This window comes from Corvus hawaiiensis, chromosome 6 (assembly GCF_020740725.1).
Source record: "Corvus hawaiiensis isolate bCorHaw1 chromosome 6, bCorHaw1.pri.cur, whole genome shotgun sequence".
NCBI lineage: Eukaryota > Metazoa > Chordata > Aves > Passeriformes > Corvidae > Corvus > Corvus hawaiiensis.
This window is the reverse complement of record NC_063218.1, coordinates 10,122,358-10,136,056: the sequence shown is the minus strand read 5'-3', so window position 1 is coordinate 10,136,056 and position 13,699 is coordinate 10,122,358. Positions and strand designations below refer to the sequence as shown.

Here is a 13,699-nt window from a genome sequence, read left to right as displayed (position 1 = left end):
TCCGAACCAAAGAGGAACTGCTTCCCCAACACAGGCTTTATACCTGTTCATACTCCTTGGGGATCTGTGTAGGTTTGCAGGTGCCACTGCTGATGAGACTCTGCTGAATCACAGCTGGTTTTTCTCTCCTTAAGGGGCAAGTTTTAAAAATAATCAGAGGTCAGTGTGTGGTGAGGAGGCAGCAGCAGGTCTCAGTGTTTTGAGACACGTGAATAGCAACCAAGAAGCGTTTTTTATTTAATGATATGACTGGTGTCCTGGAATGTGTGGTCCAACTGGTGTGTTGGGGGTTGATTGTAATGGGCTCATGACTAAAGGTTTCTATCACTGAAACCTGTGTCAGCCAACACTGAAAAAGAAGGTGTCTTTTGATTGCTGGATCTGGCAGAGAAAAATGTCTTAAGAGTTTGGGTTGTGGAGTTTTACTTCATTAAATAAAAGCATTTAAAGATACATACATAAAACAAAACAACAAACACTGAGCAGGAACAAATAAGTTCAGATACGCTTTTTTTTATGCAAACCTTCCCTGTACTTAGGATTTCTGAAACACTTCATTCTATTTGACTTCTTTACAAGACCTGAGGTCCTTGACCATGTTGAGAAGTAGACAGAGGTAGTAGAGAGAGGCTGGAGGAACAGCTAGTCCTGCTGGGCTAAGTGTTTTGCACACTACTTCTGTTCAAGCTACAGCCTCTGGTCCAATCTTTGTGGGTTTAAAGATTTATAGTACAGATTTGGGTAAGGTGTAGCTTTTTCTCTTGTATTACAGTGAGGCTTAAAGATCAAATATAGCAAGATACTGCATCCTATTTTTTTTTAATTACAGAATTTTGTGTCAAGATAAATTAGATTATTTATAAGAGTATGAAATTAATATCCACGTGTTTATGTTGCAGAAATGAAGTGCGGGGTTCAGGAGTCCTCCTAGTCACATGAAGAAACTATGGCATCTCTGGAATATAAATAGGAGCTCTCTCCAATTCACTGAAAAGCTCAGCTATACATGGGCCTGTTGGGATAATGTGTAGAGGCTTTTAATCAGTATTTCCCACAGCTGCTGTGTCACAGACCATGTTGTGGATTGCAATTTAATTAGGCCTGTGGCCAACCCAGAGAGTCATTCTCTCTGTGCAGCCCTGGTCTGGAGCAGCAGAATGTGCACAGCCCCCTGGGTTGGAACCCGCTCAGTCACCATGGTCACTGTCCCCAAAGGGCTCAGGTACCCCCTGAGTGTGGGCAGAGGCCCCTGTGAGCCAGTGTCACTCTCTGTATTTCAGGGAGGGGCTGGTTGGATGTTTCTTGCTGTGCTATCCAAGGCCATGGATTTTCTTAGTAACCTAAAGTGGTAAATATTTAGAGAATTTCAATAGTAGATGGTATTCCTGCTATTTGGGGGGGAGGGGCAGGGGGTCATACTAATGTGAAATTTTGGTTTCTAATTTACATTGCAGATGTTTAGGAATAAATACAGTTTTGGGAAGCTGGTACCACTGTGGATTAACATTTCATTTTAAACATGCAGGCTTGTAACTGTCTATACAATCTCATTTCTGTAAGTTTTCATAGAAAAGCCCTGGAGCTTTCCAATAAAGACAGGCTTATGTTATTACAGATCACTGGTACTGCCAATTAAACCCCTGATTTGACATTCTGATGAAGTGGGGTTGTGAAAATTCCTCCTTTGACTGACTGGAGTTTTTCCCCTCCAGTAGCAGTGAATTATTTCATTGATTTCGCCACTGACCATTACTCCATCACTTCAGAGAATAAACTGTTATCCAGCAGGAAGGGGCATGAGCTTTGGATAAAGCTCAACCTAGTGCAATTAATAATTTTTTAGAAGTTCAACTTCTCCATACCCAAGACTTATCAGAGTCCTGCATTACAACAGCAGTAAATGCTTAAAGAAAATCAAGAACAAAGGGGATACAGGAATTGCTGTGTCTGTGTGTGCTCCTTACTTCTGGCAAACTTATGAGCAGAAAAAGGCAAACCAGTAAACTTACTTGGATAACTTGATGGTTTTCATGTTCCTGTTTCTGCCAGTCTCTTTAGTGCACTACCAGGTACTGCCTACAAGCCAAGGGGCTGGATAAAGTTAGCAAAACCGTGGAGGAGCAGTCTCTTGACCACTCAGTGCTTCTGAAGTTGAAGCGGTTTGGTATTCAAAACAAAAGAATTTGAAAGACCCTTAACTGTTCTCTTTTAGCCTTCTAAGAATGCTTTTAACCTTTGGTACAAACAGCAGGCTCTTGTTCCAGCAATAACAGAAAACAGAAGGGTGTCAATACCACCACTATGAATCCTGCAAATATCTCTGCACAGAAGCCACATTGAGGGCATTAATTGTCAGCTATTGGGAATTCACCTTCACCTACAAGTGCCATTAACATCTTGTAGTGGTTGTGACTTAGCAGGTAAGATGTTTATTGCAGGGGAAAAAAATGCTTTTGCTTGGTTTTTGCTTATGTGTGTTGAGCACTTGGAACAGCATGTTCAGACTTGGATGTAAAATCCATGCAGAGTGGCCATGGTTATGGTTGCTGTGGGAACCACAGCATGGAATTTTAAGACATGGAAATGTTGCAGTTCTCATGCCATTTATACCCTTATGTTATCATTTAACATCCTTAAAAAATTCAGGGCATAAAACCAAAATATTTGTACAGTTCGTGTTTCCTTGTAGTTGCTGATCACATTGAATGTATTAGGTGAATAAAATCAGATAACAAAATACCTCACCACGAAAATAATTCTGTTAAAACACATGGGGATGCAAAATCAGAAAGTAAAATTCTACTGGAGTTACAATCACATGGTTTTCAATCATTTGCCTGTCTCGAGGTAAAGTCCTGTTTGCTTGGAGGTGCCTCTTACCAAAACCTCAGCTTGGCATGAGCACCGTAACCAGCAACAAACAGCAAAGTTTCTAAGCGTGGAATAATTTCCTTCCCTGGCTCACACAGCCAAAAGGCACGAAATGAAGTGTTTTCACACGTGTTTCCACATGGATGAGAAAAACACGGCCTGGTAAGAGTTGGGAGGCGTTGTTACAATGGTCCCGTGGCTGTGGTGCCCAGAGGAGCAGGGGCTGGTGGCGGGGGTGCCCGCTGAAATGTCGGGGGCTGCCTAGCGGGACTGGGGAGGGAGGGAGGGATGGATGGATGGATGGATGGATGGATGGATGGATGGATGGATGGATGGATGGATGGATGGTCCCTTCTGCACGGCAAAGCGAGCTGCAGAGGGACGTTGCAGTGTCAGCAGCGGCCACAGGATGTCTCCCAAACGCAGAAACAGCTCTGATGGGGTTCTCGTGGAATATTTTTAGAGACGAGCTCCACGGATCACTCGCCCCCTGCGATTTCACATCGGTTATCGGTGTTACTCTCTGCTCGGACAACTTTGACTTAAAAGCATTACGGAGGAAAATGGACCACATGATATTGATGGAAACTGCATTTTTCAGCTTGAAATACACTCTAATGCTACATTAACTTTTCCATTAAGTTGTATTGCTTTCTGAGCTGAAGTGTAGTTCCAGTGGGCTTTACCTTTGCCATGAAAAACCTTTAGGGCTACAAAGCCCTTTTTCACTTCTTTGTTAAGCCTTATTCAGTCTCCTTTCCTAGAAAATTACCGTGTCAGGCAGCATGCTCTTCGGCTGAGAAGGGCAAAAGTCATATTGAATATTTAAATTCATTTGCAGCTCATTTTACAAGTAAGAATCTTTGGTTTCCTCTTCGGAAATTTAATTACTGAAGTTATTTTGCTGTTCATCCTTTAGTAATCAGTCTAATCAAGGCTGTAAATTGCAGCCAGCCTTTTCTAAAATAATCTGGGATCACTTGCCATTTATATTCCACTGTATTAGTAACTCTCTAAAGCTTTATGCCTGGCATTTTCCATGCCTGCAGTCTGTTTTATTCTTCAAACAAATCATGTCACATGTGCTTCAAGTAGGCAAGAAGTGAAACTTCCTTATTTGCTCAGGAGCTTTTTTCAAATCATATATTTTGGTCCAGTTTTCACTTGCATTGTAATCCAAGTTTTGCTGTTGTGGGATTAATAGTGACTGGTACTAATATTTATCCCTGGGGTGTTTGGACTTGGCAAGTGGGAATGGAGAAGCTGTTTATTTCAGCTGATCTCGGGTTTGTTCTGTGAAGGAGCCCTGTGTCTCATCCCCTCCTTCCTGCAGTCCCTGACCCATGGGCTGCTGCTGAGCCCTTTTCTGAGCCTCCCAAGGCGATGCCTGGAGTGTTGATTGTGGTGAGAGGCATGCACAGGGCTCACCCCGTCGTGTGTGACTGCAGTGGGAGCAGCAAAAGCAGAGTTCTGCTGTTGGGAAGTTCTGTTCCTCGTCATTGATCTGGGAGCAGCCACCAGAGTAACTTTGTTGGGTTAAATGTATTTTGAGGTTTTATCTAACTGACCCCTTGGCTTCTAAAACTTGTTGCTTTCTCCTTATCTCCAGAGACAAGCCTTGGCTGAACCCATCTGAGCTAGGTCTTGCTTCAAGGGACAGTCCCTTTTTAAGGTCTCCTGTGGTATCAGAGCTCCGTGAGTCTCTGCAGACCAGATCTGTGAGAGCTCCTCTTCTAGCTGGAGAAAGAGTACAAGTGCTGTGGGGCCCCTGAAGCACCTCCATGCTGGTCCATGGTGCAGAGCATGGCAAGTGCAGCGGGATATCCTCAGTGTTCGGTTGCTGAAGTGAATCCAGACCTGCAGGACGGCTTAGCTCAATTAAAGTCAAGGCTGTAATGAATCTTGAATTTAGAGCAGTCCCTAGGATAGGGGGAAGAAGAGTCATCAGTTCTGGATGACTTCAGTTCCTGGGTGTTTTCCAGGGCTCTTATTAGGGAACCAACCCCTCACCAGAATGCTCTTTATTGGGTGTATTCTGTACCATGTGGGGGCCTGTGCAGTGATGGGCGAGGTGCACATCACCAGAACAGCTCAGCAAGGGGCCGTGAGGGCTCTGGGTGCTCATGGACAAGGGCAGGGCTGTCCTGTTTGGGGCTGTCAGGGAGCAGCCTGCTCTCACTACAAGGCTGCCATAAGCAGGAAGAAAAGCTTGTCCTGGCCATGTTGCTGTGGGAAACCACATCCATTTTTCTCCCTGGTGGCCCTTTGGCTCCACTTAGACATTGGAAGGAATGTTGCAAGGTGAAAAGGGAGACATGGTGGGAGCTTACGAGTGACAGAAGAGAGCTCAGCAAGCCCCACTTCAAAGGATCCCTTGCTTGTGTGGATTTGAGTCTGGAGCTCAGTGCACTGTTTCCTGTATTGTCTCACAGTCTGTTGGAACAAACAGCTCTTGGAGTGAAGCTGCAGCCCACAGGGCCTGCAGGGAGGGGCTCATTCCTCCTCTGAGCTCTGCTCAGGGCACAAACAGGGAGGTTTCTCTCCAAGCCATCCACCTTGCTCACTTGCAGGTGCCACAGCTCCAGGGGGCACAGACTGAGCGTACATGAGCCCAAGCTCCAACACACGGTGTGTGGCCACATGAGGCTTGTTTCTCTGGGAAACCAGCTCAAAAACTGTGACAGATCACAGCAGGGACCAGAGCTTCTGGCCAAGAGGCATCTCGTCTTTAAAGGTCACTTTTTAGGTCAGAGCTGCACTCAGGGTGAATCCTGATGGAATAGGGGAGAATTCCGCTGGACACAAAAGAGAGCTGAGCTCTGGTTTGTGCACCAAAAAACTTGGGTAGCTTAAAATATCAAAGACACTTCTCCAATTTTCTGTCTACCGCTGACATTATGAGCTGGGTCTGCCAGGGTGGGCGTTGCATGATGCAAAATAGTCAGTGAAAAATGGTCTTATGTCTGGCTAATTCTGCTGAAGAAGTGGGGAAATGTGGAACCACATCACCTACTGCTTTGCAAAGCAGTAGAAGTAAAGACAGTGACAAAAGCCTTCATCAAGGATAAAAATAAAGCAGAGGGACGAGAGCCAAGGTTTATGGGGACAGACACATGCTGTTTATTTAACCAGCATCCAGCATTTCTCATTAACTTACTGTTGCCTCTACCTTACCCTCCCCTTCTGTCTTCTCACAACATGGGAGAATAAAGAATGTTTCATCCTTGCCTTTTTTTGTCACTCAGATGATGCCTTTTCCCAGTTCTCTGTCTTGGGAGCAGCAGCATTCCACATTTCATTGCAAAGCTGTTTCATTGATCTAGCAGCAGAGTTCAGGGAAGGCAGGGGATGAAAACAAGTCCTAAATTGTGACTGAACCAAAGATAGACATGCTGCTAAATGAAAAACCAAAAGCCTGGAAGTAAAGCTCTGGATCAGCATGGCGTTGCATTGAAATCTGTGGTTATGCTGATTGCACCTGTTACACTGGCTGTGCTGGAGGATTTTCTGGATGCCTCACAGCCAGGCTGTAGGTGTGGAAGTGCAGTGCAGAAGAGGAGGCACCCCCAGTCCTGATGGTGACTAACCAAGGCTGGCACGACATTCAAGCTGAGAACTCAGTCTCTTCTCCAAGGGGACTGAACACCCACCTGGCTGCAGAGCACCCTCCAGCCCGGCTTCTGGTGCAAGAGCAAGAGGCTGAGGTGTAAAAACAGGTTGCCCATGGAAAAGGTTGCTATCTCTAGTTGTGGATGCCCTGTCCCTGGAACAGTTCAAGGCCAGGTTGGATGAGGCTTTGAGCAGCCTGGTCTAATGGGAGGTGTCCTTGCCCATTGCAAGGGGGTTGGAACTAGGTGGACTTTAAGGTCCCTTCCAACCCAAATCATTCTGTGACTCACTGAGCAGCTTCTTCAGCTCATAGACCCTCTTTGTGCAGCTTGGGAGGACTCAAAGAGCTGCTTGTGCTCACTTAGAAATCAGTGTATGTGCAAAAAGTTTGCAGTCACCAGCAAACCTGGGCTCCCAGACCAGTTCTTCAGCCCATAGCTGCTGGTGCTTGTGTGGTGCTGTACAACTTGCTGTTGAGCCTGAAGGGCACAGAGCCTCCTTTCCTCATGTTTCTGGGGCAGACAGCAAAGGAAATGTGGTGTTAAACCCAGTGGGAGCTAGAACACAGCCCTGCTCAGCCTTGATGCCACCGGAGACAAAAAGGCCTGCCAGCAATCCCACTCACCAGCTGCCATGTGGAAAATCCTGGAGTGTGCTGAGATTCAGGAAAAGGTACTGAAATCTGTCTTTGAGGGTGATGGAGGTCCCTAAATAGGCCATGTCCTGAGTCAGGAGACTGAGCAGAAATGGAGGCAAATCTCGAGGAGGAAAGGTTGGGGCGATCTGATCTCATCTTCTATTTTCAAGCAGGTGAAATAGACCTATGGATTTGAAAAGGGAGTAGCAGCAGTTCCTTCCCTTGATACACTTCTTCCAGGCACTGCTGGAGGATTGGGTCAATTTATAGGACAGTCACTTGTTCCTCCTCCCAGTGCTTATAACAGGGACCCCCTGCTATAAGCACTGGTCACCACTGGTCACCACTGCCTCCAGCAAGGGTCCATCCTGACAGGTCCGGGGGAGCACCACAAGAAACAAGATCTCCACTGGCACATCCTTCTCTAGGTGTGGTTTTCCACAGAAGAGCAGCCTGGTCTGCTGCTCTCTTACCTTCAATCACAGAGCCCTGGCTGGCAGGGGTGGTAGCAGCCCTGGAAAGGGGCGAGCTGGAGGGTGAAGGACGAAACTCTGCCTGATGATAGCAAAAAGTCTCTTCCTGTCTCAGCTGGTTTCATTTCTCTGTTCTGATCTGAATACATGCTGGGTTGGGTGCTTCTTAGGATGCCTCTTAGCCCTGGTTTCTTGTCTAGTGGCTAAACCAACTTCTCCTTTGGCTGGCTGGATGCTCTTCTGCTGCCCTTCCACATGGCCAAAGCTGGTCCCTGTGCGAAAGAGGAAGGGAAGGTCCTGCTCTCTCACACCAAGTGGTGCAGCTTGTGCAAGTGTCTGTCACAAGGCAGGAAGAGTGGGAGTCAGACTTTCCCAAGCCTCAAGTTAGATCTCTTTCTGGCCACCACAGCAAGTGTGGGTAGGCTGACGTGTAGGACAACAAAATCTCCACTTACATCTCTTTTGGTAGATGTAAGTGGAGTAGTTTGAGAAGGTCCCAAATTTTCTTCTCGGCAAAGTCAGGCGATATATTTTCACAGTGCTGTGAGAACCTTCCTGAAATTTTCTCACCTGGAGAAGGGATTCACAGCATCCAAGGAGGACCTTCAAGATTGTTTTACAAGACTCAGCAAAGGACTAGGAGGAAGCACAATACCACAGCCCTGTGGTTGCTTGTCCTGTGTACAAGCTGCTGATGTCCTTCCTGGAGGTCATAAATATTCAGTCAGCTCTGAGGGTTGGCCAGTGATATCTCTGGGAAGCCAGAAAGTCCCTCGGATCTTCACTGTACAGAGCTGGTGTATGTTTGGAGCTGCTGAAAAGGACTCTGCATCTCACTGACAGATCTCACTGACAGCCCTGGCTATGGCTGAAGCGTGGCCACCTGCGTCATCTGGACCCATGGTATCCTGTGCATGCCCCAGGGAGGCAGCTGGGGATCCATGCTGAAGTCTCCCTGGATGGACAACTCTGACTGCCTCACTGCCACTGCTGAAGGGAGCAGCAAGCTGTTTTATGAGTCTTTTAGCCTGCAATGATCCATAAAAATCTCAAGCACTGGCTCCTGCTCAGACTGTCATACACTTGAATTCAAGAGAAGCTTTCTCCTTTGGCAAAGAAGCGAAGCCACCTCTGGTTTGGTGCTAGCCAGGAGCATCACCCCTTCCCCTCCTGCCCCAGACCGAGCTGTTCCTGAGCTGGCTGCCAGGACTCCATCCCTCCTGCCATGGCCACAGCCATGGTCCTGCTCTCTTGGGCAGCTCCTCCCTACCTGTGACATGCTGCAGACACTGTCCCCAGAGAGTCCAAAGGAAGAAGCACTTGTCACCAGGAAGGACAGGTCTTTCAGACATCTTTTGAAGCCTCACAGCCCTGGGACTAGGCAGGGCTGAAGTAATTTGTTTCTGGAGCCAGAAGTCTGGAGGAAAAGCAGTTATGGAAATAACAACAACACTGACAATCAGAATAGGTGGGATCGAGCTCAACACAAAGACAATGTGTCGGCTGAAGCAGGCATCTGTTTCTGTGGAAAAAGTCATCTGCTCCTGTGATGAGCCTGCACCCCTCCCTGCCTTTGGGGAGCTGGGAGGAGGAGGAGGAGGAGGAGACAGGAGGGATGGAGGTGGCTCAGTGTGCTGGTGGCCAGACCTGGCTGTGCCTGAACTAAAGGCAAAGTGTGATGCCTTGGTGTGTATGTAGGGAAAGGCAAGGGAGCTCTTTGCCCCTCTCACGGCTCCTGGACAGCATCAGCTGTGGCTTTTGTGAGCATCTGGGCCAAGCTACACCTCAGCAAGGTGAACACATCAGCAGAAACCCTAATGCTTTGCAGGACACACCATGTCAGGTTTGGCCCTGCTCAGCTTGGTGGACTCTGAGGTGACAGCAGGGACCATTTGTGGTTTAAAACAGGTCAGTCACAAATTGCAGTAACTCATGGTAGCCCTGGGTGTGTGGCCTACGGGTGAATGTCTGGAAATAGAGCTTCAAAGGCAAGTGGAATCCTGTCCACACCATGCTGCTGTGGGGTCAGCCTGGGCTTGAAAAGCGATGCAATTGGAGGTCATGAAACTCTGGTCAGTGAAGAACTCTGCCCTTCCTGCTGGCACTGTTTGGTCATGGCCTGTGCTGGAGGCAGCCTCCTCCTGCCAAGCCTAGTGTCCCTGAGCCCGGCCCAAATCCAGCCAGGTGCTGGGGTTCCTGGGGCACCTGTGTGCTGTGACCCTTCAATGTACACTGCATCTGGTGGGCACTCACCTGACCTGTCACCCCTGTGGTGGAGTTGTCCTGCAGGATCTCAGGGTGCCATGTCCCCTTCTCCTCACCTGGTCACCTGCAGAGTGACATTCAGGATCACAGAGCATCCCTCAGACCTGCAGGTCCTGCAAGCCCACACCAGTGCGGGTCTGTCCCAGGGCAGGGCAGGGAGTGCTGCCCCATGGAAGCACCACGTAAGCAGTGGGATGGGGGCTCAGCACCCTTGGCTGTAGCAGCAGCACCCTGCTTGTTTGACAGACCTGATGTCCTAATGACACTTGCTAAGGATTTCTGCTGGTCTGCAGCTTCCAGCCTGCATGAGCATTGGCCCAGCTGGAGATTAAACAATATCCTTTAATAGGAGCAGGCAGGCACCCGTTTCCAGCGCAGGGAAGGCCGGCACGCCAGCAGAGCCAGGGCTGCGGCAGGACTGGGATGCCCTGATTTGGAAGTCTCTTGCTCGACCCAGCTGCTCGAAAGGCGGCTGTTTCCTACGCAGGGGCCAAGGGAGGCTTTTTATTTAGAGGATGCTTCGCCTGCTCAGTACAGAGGGGAAGTCGAAGGACACAGCTCGCACTCCGGGGCTCCGCCGGCTGTGCCTGTGACCTACAGCAGACACAGGAGCCACCCCCGCTCTGCCGGAGCCTCCCGGCACGCGGGGCCGGGCTTTGCTGGTGCTGCCATTTATGGGGCTCCCCCGCCGTCCCGATTAGATAATGCTCGCCCAGCGCAGCGGCAGCTCTCCCTCCTGTGCCCCCGGCACTGCCCTGCTCCTCCCCGGCAAGGGGCTGCCTTTAAAAATAAACTGAGAAAACAGCCAAGCTGGAGGGCATCGCTCCTGTTTCCATGAGAACACAGGGAACACAGCCTGCCAGGGCAACTCAGCTCTGGCCTTGGCTTTCTGACCCTGCTTTCACCCTGCAAGAAGATTTCTCCTCAGCTTTCCCCTGCTTTTACCGCCTTTCCTTCTTGAGGCTCCTCTGGGTGCACCCTTGCTGTGGCCCCTGCTCTCTGCAACCTCTCCTGCTTCCTCCCAAGCCCTCTGAGCCCTCCTGGGGCAGGAAAGTCCCATCCTGGCACCACCAGCACCCCAGGGTGAGGAGCACAAGGGGTCCCGCCCCCAAAATGGCCAAAACTTGGAGGATAAAGCCCAGTGCCTGAAACAATGAGCCTGGGGGCAGCAGACAAGGATTCAGCCACATCTCTAGTAGGGTGATATTGCTGCCAGCACTTAGGTTGGCACAGGGGTTTGTCCTGAGCTGGGTTGGAGGATGGGGTTCCCTTTGGTTCTCTCCTCGTGCTGGTGGGAGGTGACCCGTGGGAGGGACCAAGATCTCCAGTTGCAAGTGGACCACAAGGCTTTTCACCCCTGATAACATGATTTTTACAGTGTTTTCCATCCCCAAGAGAAATTCTGCAGGAATTTTCTATTTCTGCAGGAAAGGCAGCAGGGAGAGGAAAGGCTGAGCTCTCTTGAGACCTTTGTACTTTATTTTTACTTTTGTTGTTGTTTTTATTTTAATCTTGAGGAAGGAACAGACTAAAAGGGGCATAAATAAAATCCAGCTATTTGGTACAAAAATACTTGATTGAAATCCTTGCCCAGCCCTGTGGTTGAGTTTGTACATGAGAGAGACACTCAGCTAGAGGAGGATTCTGTGTCTCAAACCAGGATTTTTTATCTTTTCTCTATGTTCCATCTGGAGAAGAAAAAGAGTGACCAGGTTAACCTTCAGCTCTGAAGAGGATAAGCAGTACAGCAGAGGATCTTGTCCAAGAGCCACCTTTTTCACCCTGTCCCAAGCCTCAGCAAAGCAGCTTCCTCCCTGCTGTGAGATGGGGCTAAGATACTCTCCAAGGGCTGGTTAAAAGCCTGAATGATGCTTTGCTAATGCAATATTACAGAAGCACTAAGTATTGTTAGCACTAAGCCTCACATAAGCTGAAGGAGCAATCTTGTTTTCTTTTCCAAGACAGACTTTGGGGTTTCACCGGAGGTTTCCTTCACCTGGGTCAGCATCATGTCCCCTAACCTGGGAGTGTGACAGGAGGCTTTTCTGCCTTGGAAAGGAGAGAAAATGCTGTCAAGCTTTCATCTGCTTCTAAAACATGTTTTAGCTTCATGCAGAGTGTAGTGCCATTGCTTAAAACAAATATATCTAATTTTCTTGTGTTACTTTCCAAGGATCCAAGTGTTAGTGTGGCTTGGCAGTAGTCTCTCAGCACAGGTTACCCTTTCTGAGAGGTTCATTTCCAAGTCCCAAAATATCTCCCACAACAGCTCATTTGGAAACTGCAGCTGTGTCTTGGGTGCCGGTGTGAGCCTGGACTGGCCACCTCTGCCAGCACTCCAGGGCTTTCTCAGTGGGGTGGCAGGACACGACAGAACATGTTGAGAAATAGCGAGACAAGATTTATGCCAAGTTCAAAGATTAGTAGTTGGCTTATTAGGTTTTCCCCTAAGCTAAGTATTAAGCAATGCTAAATGACCCACACAGAAATCAGAAGGGAGGATTAATAAAGTTTAATGGTGGAAGTTTGTGTTTGGAAGTGTCATGGGACTAAAAGTGCTGGCAAACAACAAAGTGTTTCCCCCATCACTGGTAGATGTTTCTTAGTATCTTAAAAATTGTTTTACCTCACTTGCTAGTTTTATGAGTCTTTTAATATGTGTTCCCATGCCCATTCAGCCTCAAATAGCTCTTGGGTTTATAAATGTATTTCATTGTTTCTCTGTATCTTTTGCATGCATTTACTCCAAATGCCTTTTAGGTAATCTAATCTCTGGTTTTGGTGGTCCCTGCTCAAGGCTGGCTTTAACTGGAAGTGAATAAATTGAGCTGAAAGGCACATCAGGTGGGCACTTAAACAATTCCTATAGAAGATGATGGCTCTCCAGACAAGTTGTTCTTGGTGGAGGCTTCACTCCTGAACTAAATTGTATGAAAATAATCTCAATGTGGCCATGGCAATGGCAATGGAAATTATCTTAAAAAAGAAGAAGTCTGTACAGGTACCCCAGGAAAGTCCAGGCTAATAGGGTATATACACTGCCTACGAAAACATGTCATTGCTGGTTTTGACATTGATTTGTATAAAAGTATTTGGAAAAGATACACTGGCCATCTGCCTCTTCAGCTGACCCACCACTTGGTGTCATTTCATAAATACTGTTACAGGGCCAATCCTTTATTCCTTGTGAGGAAAAAATACAGCTTCAGTCTGCTTTTAAAGCTGCGTTTTATACCACATGCAAGGGTCTTCGCAGACACATGTTCTAGGGTGTCACGCCCAAGCAGCAGGGCCACCTGAGTCAATTCAAAAGCATTTCCAGGGAGCAGGAGGGGGCTGTAGGGAGGGGTGCCCCACCTCTGGAAACATCCTGGTACCCCCAGCAGAGAGAGGGACACGGTCTCTTTCTGATAGTGGGTAGCAGCTGAGGGCAGCATCCTAAAACATTCAATCCTGCTGCTTGTGTGAGGACACAAGTGACCACCAGCACGAAATGCTGCCGAGCATCTGTGACTGCCAGCAGGGAGAGAGGCTGGATGCAGGCAGACTGATGATTCCCAGTGAGACTGGGGCCTGGTTCTGTCCAAAATTTAGGTTACTGCCAGGAAGTGAGGCACATGAGCTAGGGCAGAGCCCCATGCTGCCACAGAGACCCTTCCCCACTGACATACTTGGGATCCAGCCCCCCATGCCAGGGGTGCTGGCCCACTGCAGCAAGGAACCGGTCTGGCAGAGATGGATTGTCTCCATCCCATGCTGAGGTTGTCCTCAGCACCTTGTTTCAGCTCAACAGTGACCCAGGCTGCCACCTGCAATACAAGGCAGGCAGCTCCCCCCATGCTAA

General features: G+C 48.3%; 1 long non-coding RNA gene across 1 annotated transcript; it reads left to right on the top strand.

Annotated features, from left to right (window-relative positions):
* The first annotated feature begins 10,138 nt into the window (after positions 1-10,138).
* On the top strand, positions 10,139-13,076 carry LOC125327577. Its single transcript, XR_007204321.1, has 2 exons — positions 10,139-10,938; positions 11,553-13,076. It is a non-coding gene; the product is annotated as an uncharacterized LOC125327577 (long non-coding RNA).
* Positions 13,077-13,699: the final 623 nt, after the last annotated feature.